This window comes from Camelus ferus, chromosome 13 (genome assembly GCF_009834535.1).
Source record: "Camelus ferus isolate YT-003-E chromosome 13, BCGSAC_Cfer_1.0, whole genome shotgun sequence".
Taxonomy (NCBI): Eukaryota; Metazoa; Chordata; class Mammalia; order Artiodactyla; family Camelidae; genus Camelus; species Camelus ferus.
This window is the reverse complement of record NC_045708.1, coordinates 23825246-23849362: the sequence shown is the minus strand read 5'-3', so window position 1 is coordinate 23849362 and position 24117 is coordinate 23825246. Positions and strand designations below refer to the sequence as shown.

Below are 24117 nucleotides of genomic sequence, written 5' to 3'. Positions count from 1 at the left end.
CTGCACAAAGAATAGCTGTGTGGGGACAAGAGTGGAGTCGGGGGTCCAGTCACTAGACCTCTGTGGGGAGCGGGTGAAGCATGCTGGTGGCTTGGGCCATGGACGCAGCACTGAAGCTGGAGAGAAGTGGATGGACTCAGGTGTGGTCAGCAGGGCTGGCTGATGATTTGGATGTGGGGGTTGGAGAAAGATTCTGGACTACTCCAAGGTTTTTGGTGTGAGCAGCGAGGTAGATGGACATTCCATCCTCCTAAGAAGGCTAGGGTGCATTGCTGTCTGCATGTCTTAAGTTAAAAAAGCAGGCCCACCATCGCCTGACACGTGCTACAACATGGATGAACCTTGAGGACATTGTGCGAAGTGACAGCAGTCAGATTCCTAGAGGGGAGAGTAGAATGGCAGTTGCCCTGGGCTGGGGGAGGAGGGACCAGGAGTTAGTGTTTAAAGGGTATGGAGCCTCAGTTTCTCAAGATGAAGAGCTCTGTGGATGCATGGCGGTGAGGACAGCACAACAGTGGGAATGTACTTAATACCACTCAACTGTGCCTTAGAAAGGGTGAAGGTGGTCCATTTTGTGCTAAGTGTAGTTTCCCACAATTAAAGAAAAAATAAAAAACAGGCCCAGGACCACACCACTGTAAGAGGTCAAGCCTGGTTTTAAACTGGGCCCAGTGGACACCACATCTGGCATCTTTAACTGCCTCCAGGAACACAGGGCCCCAGCCTGTGTGTGAGCTCACCCGTGGCCCCAGCACCAAAGGGAGGGTCATTCCCACCTTGTGTGGCCACCAAGGGAGGACAGCAATCCTACCTGTGGCTGGTTTGGCACCTGCTTGTGGGAAGTTTGAATGGAGAGGGGAACAGGAGAAGTAAGACCAAATGCCAGCACTTCATTTTGTCTAATGATGGTGTATGTATATATATATACTTTCTTCCCCAAAGCAACCTTATAGAAATGATGGTGCTAATGGTGATGATGATGACAAAATGATGAAAACTCAGCTCCCACACATGAACATGTGTGCCAAGTCCTTTACATATAACATTTTATCAGTCCTTTCCATAACCTGACAATGTAGGCACCCACATTATCCCCATTCTACAGATGAGAAGACTGAGGCCAAATGCCATTAAGAGACTCAACCAAGGCCACCTGCCAGTAAGTGGGGATAGACATCCAAAGCTTGGCCTGTCTGTCTCCAGATACCTTTCTAGTAATGGCCCAGGTTAAATAAGGAGACTAAGAAGGGAAAATTGTGTGGCTTCTCGGAGTTCTGTTTTTTGGGCCAACGGGAAGGGACACAGAATAATTATTTCCTGGAATGAGCATCTTCTGCACAGGCCCCCAGCCTCACACGTGGAAGCTGACACCACTTCTGCTTGGCGACAAGTCACAACAAGGCTTGGCTCGCTGGCGCCCCGCCCTGCTCAGACAGCACCTCTGGGGAAAACAAGATAAAACAAAATCAGGCTCAGCTCCTAATTCACATTCCATCTCCGGCGGCTTCCTGATGATAAATAGTTCTGGAATTGGAAATGAGGCAGGAGGGAGGCAGAGGGCGATCAGGGCAGTGCAGCTTGGCTGACCGTTTCCACTTGGGGTCACCGTCTTTGCTTTCTTGGGGCAGCCAGGGAGGCGGGACCCTTGAGGTATGAGTGGACACCTTTGCCTCTTCCTTTAAAAAATGATTATTTTTAATCGTAATAAAATAGAGGTAAGAAAGCTCATCATTTTCAAGTGTACGTATCAGTGGCATCAAGAATATTCACATTGCTCTGCAACCATCCCCACATCCCATCTCCAGAACTTGTTCATCTTCCCCACCTGAAACGGTACCCATAAAATACTCATCCCATCCCTCCCTCCCACAGCCCCTGGCAACCACCGTTCCTCCTGCTTTCTCTGTGAATCTGACGACTCTGGGGACCTCATATTGGTAGAAGGGGCGCCATTGGTCTTTTTGTGACCAGCTTGTTTCATTTGGCATGATGTCCTCAAGGTTCACCCATGTTATGGCAGGTTACAGAACTTCTTTCCTTTTTAAAGCTGAATAATATTCCATTGTATGGATACACCACATTTGGTTTACCTATTCATCTGTCAGAGGACCCTTGGGTTACTTCTTCCTTTTGGCCACTGAAGCTAATCCTGCTGTGAACATGCCTCCTGCTCCACCCCAGGCTCGACCATAACTGTATAATCAGGGTATTGAGGTGGCCAGGTTAAGCCAGTGTCCCCCACAGGACTGCCACTCTGCACAATGCCCCCACGTACTCCTCACCACTTCTCACCCCTGGGCCTACAGGTTTCCATAGCAACCCTGTGTCCATCAGCTGTGAAAGGCCGTCAAGTGTAGCGGTTTGAGTCCCAGCTGTGTCACTTACCAGGTTGGTGACCTTGGGCAAGTATTTTACATCTCTGGTCTCAGTTTCTTCACCTGTAGAGCTGGAATCCTCTGAGTATCTACTTCACATAAGAGGAGGGCTTGCAGAAGATAGTACTAGCCTTGTTCTGTGCCAGGCATCATGCTGGTACCTTGCATAGATTGTCTGACTTTAGCCCACAACAATCCCATGTGGCAGTATAGGGTAATTAATTAAAGTTACTATAATTGTATCTATAAAGTTATCTGCTTTCTAGATGAGGAAACTGAGGCTCAGGGAGGTGACGCCCTTGCCTGTAAGAGGTGATGCTGGGATTCTGAGCACGGGCTTGCACTCTTATCTAATACCTTATCCTGCCCTCCGTGCACGGAAGGCATCTATCTAGCCCTGGGTGTAGTCCACAGGAAATACCCAGCAAATGAGGATGAGACTGATAAATTTTGGACCCGGCTGTAGCTGGCTCCTGGGTTGATGAAATTAATCCATCTCCTCCAGGGAGCAGAGTTTTGTTTGCCTTGGATGTTCTGAACTTGGGGCCGGACTCACAGGTCTGCCACGCTGAGCAAAAGCATGAGGGATCTATGCTTGACCTCAGGGATCTGTGAATTCTGGGATCCTGGGAAGAGGAGTGTTTCATCATTTCTCAAAAGGTTCCTGACCCCAAAGTGGCAAAAACCCAGTTGGGTTGTAAGTCTGTGGAAGCCAGAAAGGGCCACAGGCTCTAAGGTTTATAAGCAGAAGAGATGATGTTATACTGAAAGCTCAGAGAGGGGTAGGCTCCTGGGTCAGCCAGGCTGCAGTCATCACAGAAGCACAGTGAGTCAGCGCAGGCCATGGCCGCAGGACAGACAGAACCAGCCAGGACTCGGGTCATGTGGGTGGGAGAGGCTGGTCTTGATTGTAAGGATGATCAGGTCAGAGCCCTGAGACTGGTAGGCTAGGCCATGGTAGCTAAAAGATACTTGAGTTTCCATGACCAGCAGATAGAAGCCCATTTTCACCTCCTGTGTCAGTCCTGGGCAGGTGTTCGGTTTGGTGGGGGAGCTCCTCCATGTAGTTATTCAGGGACGGAGCCTCCTTCCATCCTGGAGACTCACCGTCCCCTGGGTTCTGGTCAGCGACATCCAGCCCATGTGGAAGAGCCTGGTGGAGGCTGCGGAGGTTTTTATGGACCTAGCCTGGAAGTGGCAAATATATCACCTTCGCCTACATTCCATTGGACAGAACCCAACTGCAAGGGAGTATGGGAAGTGCCATCTCGCTGTGTGCTCAGAGAAGGGAGGATGAATTGTGGGTTGGACGGCTAGCTTTTTTTGGCCACATGCAGGCAATTTTATCAACATTTTCTGATGCCTACTGCCTAAGGAAGTCTTTAAGGAACAGAAGCCCACTGAAGCAAACTCAGTAAAGAGGGGTTTATAAATGAACAGCAGGTGATCTCACAGAAAACCAGGAATGTGGAGGCTGCCATCCGTCCGCTTGTTTATTCATTCCTTTATTCTTAGAGTCATTGGTTCAAGTATCTGCTCTGGATTGGTTTCTGTGCTACATATGCTGGGACAAAGATGGAAAATGTCAGATAAGTTTCCCATTCTCGCGGGGATTCCATACTAATGGAAAGTGGGGAAAAACAACAACAAAAACAATTCAGAAGACACAAAATGATTACACACTGCAATCCATGCTCTGAAGGTCACATAACCGGTGGTGAGACAGAGGTTAGTTGAGGCTGGGTTAGGGGTCAGGGCAGGCTTCTCTGAGGAGGTGACATTTGAGCTGAGATCTGACTGATGAGCATGAATGAGCCATGCAAAGAGAGGAGGCCAGAGCACTACTGGGCCAGGGAAAGCTATGTAAAGGCCCTGGGGCAGAAAAGAGCTCAAGATACTTAAGGATCATCTGCCACCACTACCATCATGCTTATTCAGATCTCTAACTCTGCCCCACTGCTTTCCTCTGTTTAAAATCACTGCTTCTGTAACTGGACCACCAAATTCAATGGCTCTGTTCCTCTTTTGCCACGGGCTCCCAATGGCACTTCACACATTGCTGGCCGTGTTCTCATCTCATGGGCACCATGGCCCCCTTGGCCCACCCATTCCTGTTGGTACAGGTTTCCTAGGACTCTTGTTCTCTCTGCCTTTGCTGCCGTGGTCTCCCTACCAGCTTCTGGTGCTGAGTGTCTTCACAGAGGCCAGTGCCAAGCACGCAGGACTGTTTGCTGCATGGAGGAGAAGGGGAAGGCTTCCCACAAGTGACATTTGAGAAGAAGTGACATTCGATCAGAGTCTTAAAAGGTGTAGTAGGATGTTGCCAGATAGGAGCGACAGAAGAACATTTCAGAGGAGAAAGGAAATGCCGAGGCCGCGGAGCACGAAGGGCCCTAAAGGGAGAGGTCAGGGAAGGAGAGGTGACAGTTCCAAAGGGGCAGGGGTGTGCATGGTTGACAGTGGGGGAGGGATGGACATCCTGGGAGAAAAGCCTGGATGGATGGCCAAGTCCAGATTGGGAAGGGCCCTGAATGCCTTGCTAAGAAGTTTACAGTTTGCTCTGCCAGCCTCAAGGAGCCCTAGGAAGCTTAAGAACAGTGACCAGATTTGTTCTATAGGCAGATGACGGTGGCAGCAGCATGGAGGCTGGGAAGGGAGGGAGGGTGGCAGGAACCCTGCAATGGAGGCCGGGTGGTTGGGCAGGAGTAGGCCTGGAAAGAGAGATTTTTCTTGGCAATCAAGTATATAAAGTAGGCATAATGCTAGGCACAGAGGAGGCCCTCAAATGCCCTTGCCTCACCTCCTGGGGTGGGGGCTGCAGCCTGGGGTGGGCTCTGATAGTTTCTGAAATAAAAGCGCACCATCTCCAGAATGTTAGTGTCATGAGGGTGGGGGAGTGCTCGTTGTGGGCCCTCAGCACGGCGCCCATGCGCCAAGAAGTGGATTGAGTGAAAGAAAGAATGAATGAATGAGCACTGTTACTAAAGCCAGCATGCCTCCCGGGCAGGGGACAGTGGGGCGTGACAGCAGCCCCAGCGTTTAGACAGATGCTTGTTGCTTTGCTCGAGACTCGGCAGAGAGAACCAGACCTGCTTCCAGACCCTCCTCCAGCTCTGGGGATGCTGCTAACAGACTGGCTCAAGAAAAAGAGCGGGGGAAGGAGGTCAGAGACCCAGCCTACAGCAGGCAGGAGCGACTGGGGGTCAAGTTCAGATCCAGGACAAAGGGGAAGGAGAGACGGGAGTCCTTTGGGGTCTACAAAAACACTGGAGGTTCTGGCTGAAGCTGTAACTCCAGACAGGCCCTAAGCAGTTGGAGCCAGGATTAAGAGCTTGTCTGTGTCAGGGGAGCAATCCCAGCGGCAGAGTGACGGGGCCACAGCAGCTCTTGGGAGACACAGAGGGTGGTTCAGGCTCTCTGGTGCCTCTGGCCTCCATCCTTCCCGGAGTGGTACACAGGGCCCTGGGGCATGGCTCTGGCTCCATGCACATGCCCTGTGCCCCAGAATGGCTGCAGGCCAGGTCTGGAGGAGGGTGCAGCTCTCTTGATTTCACTTGAGGAGGGGTGGAAGCTGGTGGCTCCTGACTCCCAGGCCCTGGTTCCCAGGGGATGAGCAGCAGTCCAGCTCCGCTGTAAATATCAATTCTTGCCCAACTGGGCTAGCCACGGGGTTCCTGACTCTGTCTCCCTTGGTCCCCATCCTCAACAGTCTCTTCCACATAAATACACCTATAACACATAAATACATAGAGATACACACACACACACACACACACACACACACACACACACACACACATATCCCACAAATAGGAAAGAAATCTTAGGAGGTCGGTACTGCTGGAACAGTGGGTGTGCGGGGAGACAATGGAGGCTAAGGTTGGAGACATGGGCTGGGTCAGCTGGCAGAGGACCTGGAGTGACGTGCCAGGGAGTTTGGACCCACCCGTAAAATATGAGGAGCCAGCACAGGGCTTTCAGAGGGAAGCACTGTGGTCCTAGGAGCTGTTTAGAGAATGGGTGGTACTTGGGCAAGTCTAGAGATGGAACAGTGAGGAGAGGGCTGTCTCCAAGCCCCTGAGAACAAGGTGAGATGGGGGGCGTCCCTGGGCATTAGCAGGGGGGCCAGGGAAGGCAGGGAGAGATAGGGAGATGAAGGGAAGCCAACTCAAGAGACTGAGTGGGGCTGGCCAGACTACAGGCCAGCGCCAGGCCCTCAGAGCCCAGGGGACAGGCGGCTTGGGGCGAGGGTTGGAGTTCAGTTGGGCCACGTGCAGTTGGAGGCACCTGTCAGAGTCAGACTTCCCCGTGGAGAAGCCCCGAGGTAGTAAGACTTGGGTTCATGGTCAGGAGGAATGTCTGAGTGTGGACTTTGACTGAGAGGGATTTGGGAATCCGTAACACAAGGGACAAGAGCCTGGAACACAGAAACACAACACCCCCCCCCCCCACAAACACACACAGGGGCTGTGTGCTCCTGGACGTGCGCCAGCCCCTCTACCTGGAACACCCTCCCTTCTCTGCCAAGACCACACGGAATGCTTCTTCCAGGAAACATCTCTGAATGATTCCTTCCCGCCCTCCCTGGGCTGGGTGCTGGCCGGGCAGCACAGGGCGGTGAGGAGAAGGGCAGGGAAGGAAGGGGCAGGGCCCTGGGCCCCCTGGGCCTCTGTGCCGTCTGCATTTCTCTAGTTGCTTTGGGGCTTAGCAGGACCATTCACGCAGGATTCTTATTAGGATCGAGGGGAGGCCTTTCAGACAGAAGGCAGCAGGCCCCTGCCTGGCTCGGTAAAAGCCATGTGGGTTCAAGTGACGCCACCTGCCCAGGAGAACCAGGATGGCTTCCTGCGTTCCAGGTCCTAGGGCCCATCTGCTCTCTCCAGTTACGATTCGCAGCTTCTTCTCTTTATTACAGCTCTGGCTGCTCCCGGACTGCCCAGCGCCTTCTCCCAGGAAGCTCTAGGGGCTTATGTATAATCATGTCCCAAATTTATTAAGCATTTACTATGTGCCAGACACTGAGCTAAGTCCTTTGCTGGGTACATCTGACTTCATCTGACTTCATCCTCTCAACAGCTCTGAGCTGGGTGCTGTTATTACCCCCGTTTTATTGGTGAAGAAACTGAGGTGCAGGGAGGTGAAGTAACTTGCTCATTAAGTAACAGAGTTGGGATTTGAACGGGGGCTATCTGTCTCCAGAGTCCACTCCCTGACCCGTGCACTCTGCTGCTTCTTATGTGATAACTGCTAACTCCCGGCTAGAAGGGGCATGGGCGAATTCAAACCTGGGACTATGGGATGCCAGAGCCGTTCTCTGACCCATGATGCTCTGTGCCTCCCGGACCCCGATAGCCCTTGCCACCCACCTCATTTATCGTGCCTCAGCTGACAGCTGCTTGAAGCACCTCTAGGGTCAGATGTACATCCCCACCTCCACCCCCACCCGTGCATTCTCTACTGGGCCCTCGATGACAAGAGCTTAAACACAGGGGCCAGACAGGACTGTGAGAGTGAGGGATAGTGACACTGGCTTCCAAGAGGTGCTCTGGGCGTAGAAGGGGACATCAGTGAGAGAGGGTCATTAGCCCAAAAGAGTCTATCCAGAAGCAGGTGGTGATTTTGAGACATAGACACGAGTTGTTTATTTGTATATGTGGGAAAATGTGTTGTGTCTGTTGTCATATGTGAGTGCAAGAGCTACGGACAGATGCACTCTGGATGTGTGTTTTTACACATGCATGTTTGTGTGTGAGAATGTACGAGTATGTGTGTGCTCACAGGCATGTGTGGAAAGGCGAGTCCTTGGACGGCTTTGTGCATATTGGCTGTTAAGCTCTGTTGTCCACAGGGCTGGAGTTAGCAGGTGGGGTACTGCCGTGGGCATCCCAAACGGTACTTGTACCCAGAGACAGCACCTCCCTGCTGGCCAGCAGAATGTAGCTTTGGGGAGACCCAGCTTTGGGGAGGGGGCTGCAGAGCCTGGGGGAAGCTAAGGGGAGAGCACAGCCAGTTATACAGCCAGTGGGTCAGCCCCCTTCCTATCTGCAGCTGGGAGGGCTGAGGACCAAACATGGCTGGCCCTGGCCACCAACCTTGGGACGAACAGGCCCAGCAGGCCAGGGGTCATTCTGTCCCAGCCAAACAGAAAATGTGCCCTGCTATAATTATAAGCTGTCAGATGAAAAGAAGGAACCTCTGTATTTGCTCTTCTGTAACACAGGCTGCATTCAACAGCCAGTGATAAGTTTACTTCTTTGGTAAGAATCAATCCCACTCCCCAAAGCTTCTGACCAAGAGGGCGTGGGAAACGTCAGGCCGTCCCAGTCCACAGGAAAACATAGGTTTGGAGGGGCCAAAGGGAGATCGTGTTTATAAAAACAATGCATGTTAACCTGGACAGGTCGATGGCAACGTCAACTGTCTTTGCTGCTGTTGTTTTAGGATGATGGTGATTAATAAGGAGAACAAAGCAACTCACTTTATCTCATCTAGAGTCTAGCAGTTCCCAAAGTGTGCTCCACAGAACAGTTCAGAAGCCACAAGGTGTTTCTGAGTTTAAAAAAAAAAAAAAAAAGGAGAGGAGAGATTCTATGGTCAAATGTTTGGAGATTCTGGTTTAAGCAAGGTTTAACAGGTTTCTCTCCTGCAGGACCTCTGAGATAAACACGGAAGCATGGGTTTCTTCCTGAAGAGAGAATTTCTGCAGCAGTTTTCCAAGTTGCTTGACCCACTGAATGCTTTCCTCATGAAATTTATTGCTCAGCCTGTATTATATGGAACATACTCTGGGAAACATTTCTAGGTGTCATTTGGCAATTAATCAGATTTAGCCCCAAACTGCATAGTTACCTATTCTAAGCGTTAACACTGACAGTATTTTGCCGTGTTTCCCCATAGGGTACCACTGATGCTCCATGCGTTGCTCTGTGGAGACAAGTGGGAGAGTCCCGGTGCTAGGGGGTGATGGGGGCAGGGAGGGCCGAGCGGGCAACAGCAGGGCTTGGGGCTGCGGAGGTCAACAGAGGCCGCATCACAGAGGACCTGGTGCCAGCCTAAAGCTGTTCGTCAGAGGGCTAAGGCATGCCGCAGTCCCGTGACACAGGAGAGGGGCAAGGTGGTGCAGAGTAACACACGGAGCTCCCCTTAGTTAGTGACTGGGGGAGGGAGGGGGCAGCACAGCTTGCTGCGCCCCTGGAGTCCTGCTCTCCCCAAAACTCCTGCAGGCTCCACCCTGGGGGGATCTGACCTTCTCTCTCTGCAGCATCCCTTCTGGCTCAGTGTTGAGTTCCTCAAGGGCAGGACTGCCTCGCTCCTGGTCCTCTCCCCCTCTTCCCCAGAGAAATCCCCAGTTCCTTAAGAAGCTGAAGTCATTGATGCAGAGAAGATTTCCTCTGAGGCAGGGTTGATAAAGAGGACAAATTAAAATACAGGACGCCCAGTTAAATCTGAATTTCAAATAACAAGTAATTTTTAGTTTAGGTATATCCCAAAGGTTGTATGGGATATACTTACACTAAAAGAGTACTTGTGTTTCTCTGAAATTCAAATTTAACTGGGCGTCCTGTATTTTAAGTGGCAACTCTATTCTGGGGCTCAGGATTGTTAACTTTTTTGATGTTGCTTCTAAAGAACTGAAGACAAAAGAGAGGCGGTCATGGGGCCCTAGTGGTTATGAATTCCCACTGATGGCCCCTCTGTGGCCCCTGCTGGGGGGATGATGGACATCTGTGCAGACCCAGGTGGTCAGGGAGGGTGGAGGGGTGGGGCCAGTGAGGGATCTGATTGGGTGTGGATCAGGTGTGCTCTCTGCCTGGTGAGGATGGGGTCCATGCGGGTACCCAGAGCACTGCCTGTATTCTGGGAAAGTAGGGAAACAAAACAAACAGACCTTGAAGATGAAGGTTACAACCTGATAAGGACATAGGCACTGAGGTCAAATGGCTCAAGTTCAACCCCAGCCCTGATCCCAACCAGCAGTGTGACACTGGGTCACAGTGGCTCCACTGTTCTCATCCCCGCCACCCCACCCCACCCCCAGGGGACAGTCATCAGACTTGTGGCAGGACAAGAGGAAAGAGAAGAATCCAAATAAAGCACTGAGCAGAGAGCCCAGCTCATATTAAACACCCTAAAGGTGACTATTATTATTATTGCAACTAGTTATGTGACCCTTCGGCTCTCTAAACCCAGCTCTTTTCGGTAAAATGGGGTTCATAAATACCAACCTAAAGAGTGGCTATGAGGACAAACATAAATCCTATTTTAATGGGAAAGAGTGGGGACAGAACACATACCTACAAGACCCTCCCCGCAGCCAGCACGATGCCCCCTGTCCCCAGGGCCAGATTGAAGGGGAAAGGAAATTTGATTCTGGTCTCAGCCTTCAGGTGCCAACTGCCCGTCTTCTCCCTGCCCCCGTCCTGCAGTCACGTTCTGTCCAGCACCCTCACCTGCACAGCCCACTGTCCTCACATCCCCTTCCCGTCCTTGACTCCGGCAAAACTGACCTTTTTCTTAGTTCTCTTTCTCTATGGGAGATAGGAGGTTCCTGAGATCTAAATCGTACACCTGGGATGAGTACATAACTGAATAAACACTAATTCTGGGGTGCCAAGCCATGCGCTGTTTCATAAGTGAAGCTAGATTGGAACATGTATTGTCTGGGGCTGCTTTTGAACCACAGTGGAAAAGCTGAATCACTGAAACGGAGCCCATTAGGCCAGGCCAAGAGTATTTACTCTCTGGTTCTTTACGGAAGAAGTTTGCCCACCCTGCTTTAGTTTGTTGCTGCCTATATATAATGCATATTTTATATGCATATAGTATAAATTGCATATATATAAATTATATATATATGTATTCCACACATACCATCATGGTACTCTGTTCCTGCCAGGCATTAAATCAAACACTAGATAAATAAAGAATCCGTCATTCCTGCCCCTCGAGGAGGCCTGGAGATGAAAACAGGCACCTAAACAAACAATTACAAGCAGGCTCAGCGCCTGTTTGGAAGCCAGGGTGTTGTAAATTAATGAATGATTGAATTGTAATGTCGTATGACAAGTGCTGGAATTGAAGCGCAAGTAAAACCCCAACTTAATTCAGCAAGTGGGGTCCAAAAAACCCAATCATGTAAAATGTGGGCTTGTGAGATTGCAAAACTAACCAAATGATCAGACTGAGCCTGGGTAGTTAATGGCTGGGAATCCCAGGATTCTAGGAACCAGTTGCCAACGACATTACACCTGAATTTGCATTCTATCAGGATGTGTTCTCCTGGGGTCTGACGGTTTATACAAGACACTCAGGGTACCAAAAAGGGCTTCACAGAGGAAGCGGTGGGGGGACAAGATTAGGGAGTAGGCGATAAGGCAGCAGGGATCAGATCACAGAAGGACGGGGCTGGGTAAACCTAAGAGCTGATTTATCCTGACAGCAACAGGAGGGTCTCGTGGTTGTCTTTTTCTTTCTTTTTATTTACTTCTGTTAATCTTTCAAATTTTTATTTATTCTTGCATTCATCACGCAAAGGACCAGAGGGTCTGCCTTTGCCCATGCACTTTGGTGGTAGGGAGCCCATTTTTGGCACAGGTATGCCTGACGGGGTAACAGGGGAGGGCCATGGTGAATTGGCCATTCTAGAAAGCTCTCTCCAGCATCAGTGGAGACAATGCATTGAAGGGGGCAGGGCCAGCATCAGGGAGATCAGAGTTGGGTGCAGAAGTCCAGGGGAGAGATGATGAGGACCTTCAGATGACAGGGAAGGAGAGGGCAGGTGTGATTTACGGAGGACAGTGAAGTCCCAGGAAGAAGCCAGGCTTGCTGCTCCCGGAAGTCAAAGCCCAGTAACAAGAAAGGTGCTGGAAATTGAACAGCTCACAGCTCAGGGCGATAACCCAACTGGGCTAATGGAATAACCTACATGAATAGGTGACTGTAAGTGGTTCTCAATTTCAGCTCTGCTTTGCAGTCTTCCAGAGGAGCTCAGGCTCTACCTCTGAAATTCTGATTCAATAGGTTTGGGGACAGATCCTGGCAATCATATCTTTATGAAACTACCCATGTGATTCTGATGCTGAAGGTTGCAAAATTGCAAACGTGAGCAAAGAGAACTGGCTCACAGTGGAGAGCTTATGTCAGGGAGGACCCTGTGGACTGTGGGTGGCATACCCCATGTGAGGTCCTGGCACCTCTGCCTTTGTTTGATTGACAGGTAGCAAGAAATGTACAGGACCAGGCCAGGTGACCTGGTTGTCAGACCAAGTCATCCCCACCAGGAGAATGAGTATGAGTCCCTTATGAGAGTGTTTTGGGGTACACCAGTCACCATGAACTCTATGTGGAATGGTCAGTGCAAGCACAAACCTAGTAAAGGCAGAAATTACTTGGGCTCAGCATCCGGGTCCTGTTGTAGACACCCAGCTCTACCCACAGTGAGCTTTGGGGCCTTGGGAAATGTGCCAACCTCACTGGCAACCACACTCATTTCAACAAAGGATAGAGCCCTCTCTCAATGGGTTATTGGGAGGATTAGATGAGGTCATTAAGTCAATCAACTTTTATTTAGGTATTACTATACATCAGGCACTTTTCCAGGAATTGGGACACAGAAGTGAACAAAATAGATCAAAAATGTCTGTCTTCATGGAGCTTATATTGCAGCAGAATGAGACAAACGATAAACAAATGAATGGATTAACTATATACTATGTCACTGGGAGGAGAGGACGTGGAGACAGCAAGTATAGCAAATTCTTTGGGATAGAAATATATACCAAGCACTTGACAATGAGGATGGCACAGAGTAAGGATGCAATAAATTATGTTTATAAGGCCAAATAGCTAGAAGTAAGAGAGTTTTAAAGATTAAGATAGTGCACGATGAAGTGCCTAGCACACAGAGTAGGTACTCAAAAGGTAGTGGTTTTTATTCCTCCTTCCCCTGGCCCACCACCCTGCAAGTCACACACACACACACACACACACGCGCGCACGCACACAGAAATCCTTTTCCCTGAATCCTTTGCCCAGCCATCCTGCCTTTTTGGATCAACCGTGTGGCCATAGGAATGAAATAAGTTACTTGATGGAAGCTAAGAAATCAAAAACATATGGAGGGTGCTTGTCCACAGAGCATAAACGCCTCTTCATTATAATATGGGAACTAAAGTCTCAAATTAAAAATAAAAGAAGGCATGATGTAGATTTGCTGCACTCCAACCACCAAGGAGATTCATTGTCATACAATCACTGAGAATATTATGTTGATTGGCAAAAGCCGGGCTTTGTAGAAGAGACAAAATTCCCCACAGCTAATCTACAATGGAATTGTTCAGTGTCAGGCACCGTTTCAGTAATATTGTTCTGGGCTGCCTTGGATGTAAATATCCCACTCTTCATTTTGTAAGCAATCAAAGGGAAGTTGTATAGATGGGAGAGCATGAACAGTTATAATATCTGTGCCCAAAAACACACGGGCAAAATCCAAAAATCAAAGGACACTGTGCCTTAGGAAGTCTTGCTTTGTGGCTTATCTCCCATCTCCTCTGTCTGTCCAGCAAGTTGTGCATCAGACACATTACAAAAGACCACACTTTAATTATTGCCCTTGACATGATTAAAGAGCACAGGATTGGCAAATCAGACTGGAGAAGAAAAGACAGACAATTAAATCTGGACAATCAGGTAATCACCCTTCATCTCGTCTCAGTGTCTCGAACAATGAAGGGAGGAGAGGAACTCTTGGTTACTAAGCACCCACTATGTGCTGGGCACTATCTCTGTCAGGAACCGTATTGTATTCCAAAATTAAGAATGCTCAAGGATGGAGCCAGAAAGACCTCGATTTGCAAGCTTGCTCTGCCATGTGCTAGCTCTGTGGCTTTAGGGAAGTTACCTAAGCTCTCTGTGCCTCGGTTTTTTTCGTCTGTAAAATGAGGATAAGAGGTATCCCACATGACCGTTTTGAGGTTTAAGTAAAATAAACTTGTAGCCCAGGGCCCAAAACATCCCAGGAACTCAGTGGTGGGCATTACAAATCTAACTTTAGTTCATTGGCACAACAGCCCTGTTATTGGGTTGAACTGTGCCCCCAAAAGATATGTTGGAAGTCCTAACCCCAGTACCTGTGGATATGACCTTATTTGGAAATAGGGACTTTGCAGATGATGAAGTTAAGATGAGACAATTAGGGTATGTCCTAACCCAATATGATTGGTGTCCTCATAATAAGGTGACATTTGGACACAGAGGGAGAATGCCATTTGAAGTTGAAGGATTGGACAGAGGCATTGACAAACCAAGGAACGTCAAAGATGGCTAGAAAACCACCAGAAGCTAGAAGAGACAAGGGAGGTTTTCCCTTACAAGCTTCAGAGGAATCACAGCCTGCCAATACCTTGATTTTGGACTTCAAGCCTCTGTAACTGTGAGACAATAAATATCTGTTGTTTTAACCCACCTAATTAGTGGTACTTTGGGACAGTAGCCCTAGGAAGCTAATACAATTCACCCCCCTCCATAGGAAGAAAGAAAAATATCCTCATTTTTAGATGAAGAATTGGAGCCCACAGAGGTAAAGTTTATGGCCTAAGGTCACTCAGCTAGAGGTAGATGGGCTGAGATTTAAACCCAATCCTCTCTGAGCCCAACATCTGCCCTCTCCCTGTTCACGGTGTGGCCTCTCAGGAGCAAAGCTCCAAGATAAGAAATGGAGGTGGGGTTAGAAATGAGCCCGCACTTATGACACCCAAGTCCCAGTGGAGGTGCCAGCTCAGAGTGGTCTGATTATGAACAGCTCATTAGGTAAAGAGCAACGAGTGTCTGAGAGTGACTTTTTAAAAAGAATCGAATTTTATTTATAGTGATGTTCCAGCCATTAATTTCAAAGGAAGGAAGCCCAAAGCAGAAGCAGGTTCATTAAAAATTTGACATTCGTAATTTAATTAAATTGGGTCTTTGCAACTTGTTGCAGAAAATGAAACATTAGTTCTACACCAGTTCTCGGCCCATTTTCCCTGGTTGGCTCCCTCCCCTCACCTAGCTTGCTTTCTTCTCCAAATGTTTACCTAACCTACCCCTCCTACCACCAACACTCACAAACACACTCACATCACTCACATCACTACCTCCGCTGAGGTAGGATCATGGGAAACTCCAAGGAAGCCAGCAGCAAGGGATCATGGGAAACTCCAAGGAAGCCAGCAGCAAGGGATCATGGGGACCATTGTAAGCTGGGCTAGTAGCCATGGTGATGGAGGTCAATCCTTTCATCAGGTGCATCTCACTTGTCAGAGGCAGAGAATGGGCAGGGAAGAGCTCTTAGCCCTTAAAATAGCTCTCCCACCAAAACGTAAGCCATTTAAGGGCTTGGGCCCTTTTTGTCTAGTTCATGGCTGTATTCCCAGCACCAAGTGCAGTAGGCCCACAATAAATTTGTGTTGCATGAAGGAATGAATACATCAGTAAGTAACTCTCCCAAACAACTAACCGATGAACACTCACATATGTCCCTACAAGTGCCAGGCAGTGTGTTAGGCTCCTGGGACACACTCATGGACCAGACCAGGGCTCTGCCCTCATGGCAATACAGCACAGTGGAAGGATAACATCTGCCATTTTGGAGCACCTACTATGTGCTGGGCACCATGCCATCCATCCCTCAGGTATCAGTAACCCAACCATTAGATAGTACTGTCCTCCTTTCCCAGTGGAGGAAACTGAGGCTCAGAGTCACATGATTCAAGGCCACAGAGTCAGACAGTGACTGCGCCTGGTTTCAGACCAGCTCAAGCTGGTCTGAAAGTCTGCCCTTTTCCTCTGCAACAAGCTGTCTCCTCCTGGAAGGAGAAAATAAGAGGGAAGGAAGCCCTTCTTTCTGAGGGCTCTAAGGTCAGCAATGCTGGAAGAGAGGGTCCTTGAAGACAACAAAATGTGTGGGAAGAGGTTACTGGAAGGGCCTGGAAGGCTGTCTAGAATCCAGGCTGGCCACCTCCACTTCATCTCCTTTCCTCATTACCACCCCTCTCATTCTAGGCTCTTAGGTTATCTCTGGCCTCAGGGCCTTTGCACATGATATCCCCTCTACCTGGAACACTTTTTAACTTAAGCTAATTCTTACTAATCCCTCAGGGTTCAGCATAGATGTCACCTCTTCCAGGAAGCAATCTCTGACTACCCTAGACTGGGTTTGGTTCCTTGCCTGGTCCCTATCTCATCATAACACTTAGCAGACCTTTAATCGTGTACATCTCCCACTGAACTGGGAGCTTAGATTCACTGAAGTTGTGCTCACTGTTTGCCAGGCTCTGTCCTAAGTGCCTTACATACCTTCACTCATTTCATTCTCACAACAACCCCAGAGGAAGGTACTGTTGTGAACTGCCTCTTACAAATGAGGAAACTGAGGCACAGAGAGGTAAAGAGACCTACTCTAGCTCCCAAGGTAGTAAGCTATCAGGCTGGGATACGAACCCAAGCACTGAGGGTCTCGAGTCTGTACTTTCCACCACCCTGCTCTGCGGCCTCTCAGGGATGGCTTGAAGAAATCATCATTGCCAGATGAATTAATGCAGAGGTAGCTGGATGGCAGCCTGGACACGGCTGTGACCACTTGTCCTCCCTTTATGGGGAGGTGTGGAATGGGGGGGAGGTGTGACCTTCTTGGCACAGGCAGTTCCAACTCCGGGAAGAAAGGAAGCGTAGGGGGAGCTGAGCCAGGTGGACGAAGTGGCTCAGGAACACAGGGGCTGCACTCTCCTTCCCTCCCTCCTGACTGGCTGGCCATGATGCTCTCACAGCCTCGCTGACACTGTAAGAGCGCATTTGAGCCAGCCGTGATGGCTCTGGCTCGCATGGCACACTTTACATTGTATTCTCCAGCTCCCCGTTTTCCCATTTAAACAGGTCTGATCAGAACTTGGCTTCTTGCCTCCCCACCTCACTGCCCATGCTAGCACTAACAACCCCTTCAACTCCCGCAAACCCGCTGGGCCAAAGTACCCGTCTGGCTGCCAGGGCAGACGTGCATGAAAGAAAGGACATCGGGTTTACTGAGAACCTACTCCTTGCCACTGTCTGTGTCCCTTCCATGCTGTTTAGTGAGAAGGGCTGTGGAGTCTGAAATCAGAGCAGCCAAATCCAAGAGTAAAGTGATTTTCCTGGGGCATCTCGAGTGACGTGGGATGGATGTGTTACTGAACCAGGTTTGTTTTTGTCCCATGTGCACCAAACCAAAACGCTGACAGGACGCTGAGGTTCGCAGCAAAGAGAGGGTTCATTCACAAAACAGCTAAGCAAAGAGATGGGAGAACAAGTCTCAGATAGGTCTCCCCAAAGGCAAGAGGCTCAGGGTATTTATGGGATAGAGACTAAAGAAGCAGAGTGGTCTGAGATGTGGGGAGTGTGGAGAAAGGTATTCATCGTTCTGCACCGGCGCAACTACAAGCTACGCCTCTGCACGTTTTTGGAGGCACTTAACACGATATGAGGGTGGAGTTTTCTGCCCTCTGACGTCAAAAGGTCACCAAAGGGACACTTGCGCATGCCCAGTTGGAAGGTCGTTGGTCCTATCCAGTCTTAACTGGCTCAGCTCAGACTAGACACAGCTGACTCCAAGTTCCTAGAAAACAACTCCGGCAAACATCTTATTGCTTGGGTTCCATGCCACTTGGAGGACATGCAAGCCTTTTGTAGCAACAATTAAAATGACCTTGATTGGTGAAGGCAGGATACAAGTGAAATGGATTTAACTGACGCTTACCCACGGGTTCAGACATTCTTAATGTCCAGGGCTGAGCATGAGGAAGGCAGGAAACCTGGATGGCCGTGTATAAGTTGCATGTGTGGTGCCTCCTTAGTGTCTGTGAGTATTCAGAGATCAGGCAGCCTTGAAGCGGCGACCTTGTCCTACAGAAGACTGGAGACCATGAAGGACGGCTGCCCAGGGAGGTGCTGCTGCGACATGGGGTGTCTGGGCCGGAACCCAGCTCACTCCTGCGTGTCTGTCTCTCTCTGCACAGTTCTCCCCAGCCACACATGTGGGAACCCCGGGCGGCTGCCCAACGGCGTCCAGCAGGGCTCAACCTTCAACCTCGGCGACAAGGTCCGCTACAGCTGCAACCCCGGCTTCTTCCTGGAGGGCCATGCCGTGCTCACCTGCCACTCTGGCTCAGAGAACAGTGCCACGTGGGACTTCCCGCTGCCCTCCTGCAGAGGTAGGTGGCCAGGAGGGGTCTGGGGGGGGACAGCGTCCCGGAGGGATGCTGGAGACTCCAGTGGGACCCAGTCTCCATACACTCCAGCAGGGTGTGAGGTACCCACTATGGAGAGCCCATGTCTAGGGGCCACCAAATGTCCTGAGGGTCCCCAGGCATTCTAGGGGCTTTTAGCCCTCACTGGACCTCCTACTCTCAGGTTTGCACTCCTTTAATCTCCTTCCCCTCCATCCACAGATACTTTAGCCAGGCTGTCCCCACCTCCTGCCCTCCTATCACAAAAGATACATCGTTTCTCCTCCTGTTACAGAGGTCCTCCTCTTGTGCCTTGGCTCCCTCTCCCCCAGCTGCTTTCCTGCTGACCTCACCCTGGCAGTCATTCTTTTCCCTTTTCTATCAAATCAGCCTCTCTCCCTATTTAATAGTGTCCTCCTCTCAGCCTCCAAATATGCTCAAAGCCTCTTTGCCGCAGCACCGTCCCCCCAAAAAAACCCACCTCCCTTCAGTGCTACGTGGGCCTCAGCCTCCCAGCTACGATGACCAACTTGTCCTGGTTTCCCCAGCATTTTCTCATTTCTTAGCCCCAAAAGGCCGGCGTTCTAGAAACCCCCTCAGGCCCCTGCATACCGGGACAGTTGGTCACCCTCTTCCCAGTCTATTTCTTATTGCCCACCTCCCATAATAACCAAGCTCATTTATACAATAATTTCCCATGCCTCTTATCTGATGGCAAAAATAGCCCATGATCATTTTAATTGACCTTAGAGAATACAGAGAGAATAAAGACAAAACAAAATTTACCCATTTTTAACCACGATTTTCATATATTTCCTTCCCATCTTCCTCTAATACGTATTGCACAAATGCATTTATTATGAATACACACATAGTTGAGATTATAATACATTCCGATAGTTTTTACCCACCTTATTAATTACTATGACATCACACTGAAGGGTTTCCCCACGCCACCAGCAATGCCCAGCATCTTGGAAGCTTCATTCGGGCTTATCTCTCCTCACCTGCCATTTACTCCTCTACAGACCAGCCTTTGCTGCCAATTTTCTGCTTCATGTTGCCAAATGAGATGGAAATTATTTTAGCCTGTGCTTTTCTTGACCTCTCAACAGGCTTTTGCACTACTGACCACTCTTTTCTTCTTGAAATTCTCATCTTTTTGTTGCTGTTTTGGGAGGAGTAATTAAGTTTGTTTGTTTATTATTTTGTTTAATGGAGGTACTGGGGATTGAACCCAGGACCTCGTGCATGCTAAGCAGGCACTGTACCACTGAGCTGTATCCTCCCCCCTTGAAACTCTCATCTTTAAATTCCATGGATCCCAGAACATCCAAGTATGTCTGGGAGGATCATTTCAAGGAGTTGAGACATGATTGGAATGAGTAGCTCTCTTGGGTTCAAGTTTGGAGGCAGGTTTTCTGTAATTACTGTCAGAAGACTAGCTCAGGGAGAAGCAGCTCCCTTCTCCCACTCTTTTTACTGTCTGTGCAGGGGATAGAAAATACCTGGCACACTGATCTCTTCCTCTTCTCCCACTCCCATGGCAGACATAATTAATTGATCATAGCACCCTTTCTGCTTGAGTCCAGATGTACCTGTGAATTCCTTCCTTGCAGACAAGCCATAACCAGTCAATCTGGGTTGCCACTTGACTCCACGTTTCTTTAGCCCTCTTCAACCAATAGTATTGGCCTCAGTCTTCCTGTTCCTTCTTGGTGGAGCTCAGGAGAGCGAGAATCTCCTTTCTTGCCTCCCCAAGTCCCCTCCTTCCAGGCCCATTTCTAACTTGGGACATGCTTCTCTTCGTGTGACCGATACCAGGAATGACCAAACCAGTCAGGTGAGATCTTGGCCCCTACATACAGGTGTGTGGCCCTGAGTGGCCTGAAGCTGTTGTATCCACTCTTCCTTACAGCACCCCCTACCCACTCCCTGCCCAGAAGATGTTGCAGGTTAACACTGACCTTCCAAGGAGGGGTGTCAGAGTTGTGACGTGATAATAGAATGTGGAACATGATAGTCAATACAATTAAGTATTTAAGCTGTGAAACAAAAAAGACTTAGTTCTCTTTCTTTTTCCAGGACTATAAACATCATACTCTTTTAATCAATATGGAAACTCAAAACAAATGTAGCCCGAATGTGAGAGGCAGAAGGGCTGAACTGCTCTTCTATGAGGTATAAATCACATCCATATCCCATGTTAGTGTGGTAGGAATCCACAATCCCTCCTGGTATTTTCAGGAACCGTTGTCAGCTCAGCATCCTTTGAACCTTGAACTCACTGCCATGCCTCACCTCCCTTCCTTTTGCTCTGCCAATTTAAGTTGAAAACTTGGCCCATTGTTCTTGACACCCCCCCCCCCCCCAAAAAGCAAAAACCACTAACAAAGGAGTTTGCATGTAGCACAGCCTTTACTGAAGGTTTGTGGCAATGCAGGGAGTTTACATCTCAGCAATGCAAGTGGCTTCAGTCCAAGCAATCACGAGCCCCAAAGCCTTTGGGCCGCTCTCCCTGCAAGCTCCTCCCTGGCTTCTGTCTTGGCAGGCTCCAGCTTCCCTGTGATGTGCGTGGCCCCCTCTCTTCTTTTGCCCACCTCCTCCACCTTGCTGTCCCCCAACCTTGGCCCCCCTTCAGGACCCTTGTTGATTTCTTAGGCACAAAAGCCCAGTTCCCTCTTGGCTTTGCCATCTCCTTACAGACTAAAGTCCTCCTTCTTCACCCAAGCTATTTAGGTAAAGGGTGATATTTCCCCCGAACACTGAGAGCTTTGCACCTGAAAGAAACACTGGGGCTGGCTGTTAAAATATCCTTTTTTGTATGCTAACCCACTGGTCTAAGATAAGGTCCACCTCAGGGAGGTCCTCCTTGGCCTTGGGTCTGCTGGGGCCTGGGGGCGGCGAGGGCTGGCCTTTCAGTGGGCAGTGTGGGTTGGGTGACCGTCCTGCTGCCCCCGCTGTTCACATCACAGCAGCCATGCAGGGGCGTGGGGAGCCTGCGGAGGGCATGACTCTTTCCCAGGTCTCTCCTGATTCTCTTTCAGCTTCTCAGATGATGGTTCTTTCCCTCCTTCTTTTCCACAGACTTTTCTCCCCGCTTTTCCCCCAAAATGCTGGAGGCCCAGCGTGGCCTTTTCTGGGAACTTCTTGTATCTCTTGGAATTTCTCATCCATTCCATGGCTTCTAACTTGCTGGGGCGACTCTTCGAGGTCCCTCCAACCCTTCCCTCTCCTCAGCTTCAGGCCCACATGGATAGCAAAATCTCCTGAACTCATCCCTGGAAGGGGCTTCAAATGCAGCACATCCAAAACCTAACTTTCTATTTTCCCAAACCTGCTCTTTCTAATGCCTTCCCCAGTTCGGGGTAGAGTGTCACCATCCAAGGTGGCCAAGCCAGACACTCTAGCGGCATCTTACATGCCTCACCCTCCTTGATCCCTGCATTCTTAGTCACTGTGTCCTGGTAAATCTTTCTTGGCACCAACGCTCCCCTCCACACCTCTACCACTTCAGGGGACCCTGCTGCTGATGGTCCAGGCTCTCTCATCTCTCACCTGCCTCACTGCAAAGCATCCCTCATTGGGCAGCCATCCTGCAGTCCCCCCACCACACACATCCCAATCCATTCTCCACTGCTGGAGCAAACTTCCTAAGACACGGATCTGACAGACTCACTCATTGCTTAAAATCCTGCCAATGGCTCTTCATCACCGACAGAGTCAAGTTCAGATTCCTTAGCATGGAGCACAGGGCCCTTCTGGAAAGAGTCCCAGGCCAAACTTTCTAAGTCCTCTCTAAGTAGCTTGCAATTAGCCACGCCAGAGATGCTCCCTTCCGGAACGCACACCCCAGGGAAGCCAGCCAAGCACATCAAGTCTTGCTTTCAGAAGGGCTTTAAGCCCTGGAGACTCCCTGGGGCCTGAGCAATGAGACAAGACTCTGTTCAAAGACTGGGAGGGAATGAAACACTATCCCACTATCGGAGCCCCGATGTCCCCCCACTCCCTGCATTTTGGGTCCTTTTCTCTATTTCAATTCACCACACTCTGCAAAAATAGCCTGAGAAACATCCTCAGTAAAGTCTGCAATTTTCTGAAAGTGCCTTTCTAAACTGCCCTTCCTTAGAGACCAAGCTCAGAGGAGCGGAGGATGTTCCTCGTGTGCGCGCGGTGCCAGGAGCGGCGGTCATGCCAGAGTTAACGGGCTCAGACTCGGGGAGAATTAAAGCCTTTTGGCCTTTCTTTCTCTCATGTAGAACTCTCAAGGGCTGGCATCTGTGAGTGGATAAACTTCATCCACTGGGCAATGGTCCGTAAATATTTGCTGCGTGAACGGATGGCTGGATGGGTCTAATTCTCCATCAGGACGATGTAGGCATACGAGCCAGAAAGGGAAGATACTGGCCTGGGTTAGCCCACCTGCCCTGCAGCTCAGAGTCACACCAGCTCTTTGGGTCCAAGGCTTCCCAGAGCAGGTTGGAGGTTCCTCTGACTCAAACAGGAAATGACACCTGCTTGGCTGAAAGGTGGGCTTGGTCTGGAGACATAGCCCAGACCAAGAGGGAATGGGGACCAGTGGGGCTCTGGGGACAGAGCAGGTGTGAGTCTGACCTCCAACGAGGCCCATCCCAAGGCTACTGGCCCATCAAGTCTTGGCCCAGCTGGCAGAGGGAAGGAGGCAGGCTCTCCCTTCACTCGGTGTCACTGGCACCTTTTCAAAGGCCGAGGTCCCTGGGAGGTCTGGACCTTGCAGAACCTCTGATCTGCAAGAAGGAAGACCATGTGGATTTCAGCAGCCGGCCTCTGACTTGTGAGGGGCAATGGCCTTGAGTCTAAGAGGCTGTGTGGGGAAGGAATGGGGTTGAGATGTGCTGGGGGCTGAGAGGCAAGTGGTGGAGAGAAAGCAGCCTAACAAGAAAGACTTGGCCTCTGACGTCCAAGCCAAACCCTACAGGCTGCCCCCAACCCAGGGAAACGGGCATTTGGGATGGCAAGTGCCCAGCTGCATTCTAAGTTTTCTAGCCCCGGGGGTGGAATCTGCAGAACATGAGACAGGAGAAGTGTGTCAGGCCCAGAAAGAACATGGAATCAAACAGGCCTACATTGCACACTAGCCATGCCAGCTCAGAGCTGTGGGTCACGGGTGTGCCGCTAAACCTCTCTGAGTTTTAAAGCGAAGGCATGAGTAGTGGCCTTAAAGTGTCGATTGCTAACTCGTTCATTCATTCAGGATTCAACAACTTTTGATTGAGTGCCTACTGTGTGCCAGCCAGTCATTGACTCAATCTATATTTATTAACTGCCTATTAAGTGCCAGATATTGTTCCAGACACAGAGAAATCACAGTGATAAACAAGTTAGACCAAGTTCCATGATCATGGAGTTTACCATTTACCATCTGGGAGGCAGAAAACAGACAAAAACCAAATTTCAGATCACACTGGGAATGATGAGGAGAAGGAAGCAGCTAGTGACAAGGAAGGCTGCTTTTGAGGGAACTGTCGGGA

General features: G+C 49.8%; 1 protein-coding gene across 1 annotated transcript in view; it reads left to right on the top strand.

The window, feature by feature from the left end:
• Positions 1 to 24117, top strand: part of CSMD2 (CUB and Sushi multiple domains 2) — a 473825-nt gene that overhangs the window by 70970 nt on the left and 378738 nt on the right. The window contains 1 exon segment of the mRNA XM_032495868.1: positions 18398 to 18592. The gene's annotated coding sequence lies outside the window, so the exon portion shown is untranslated.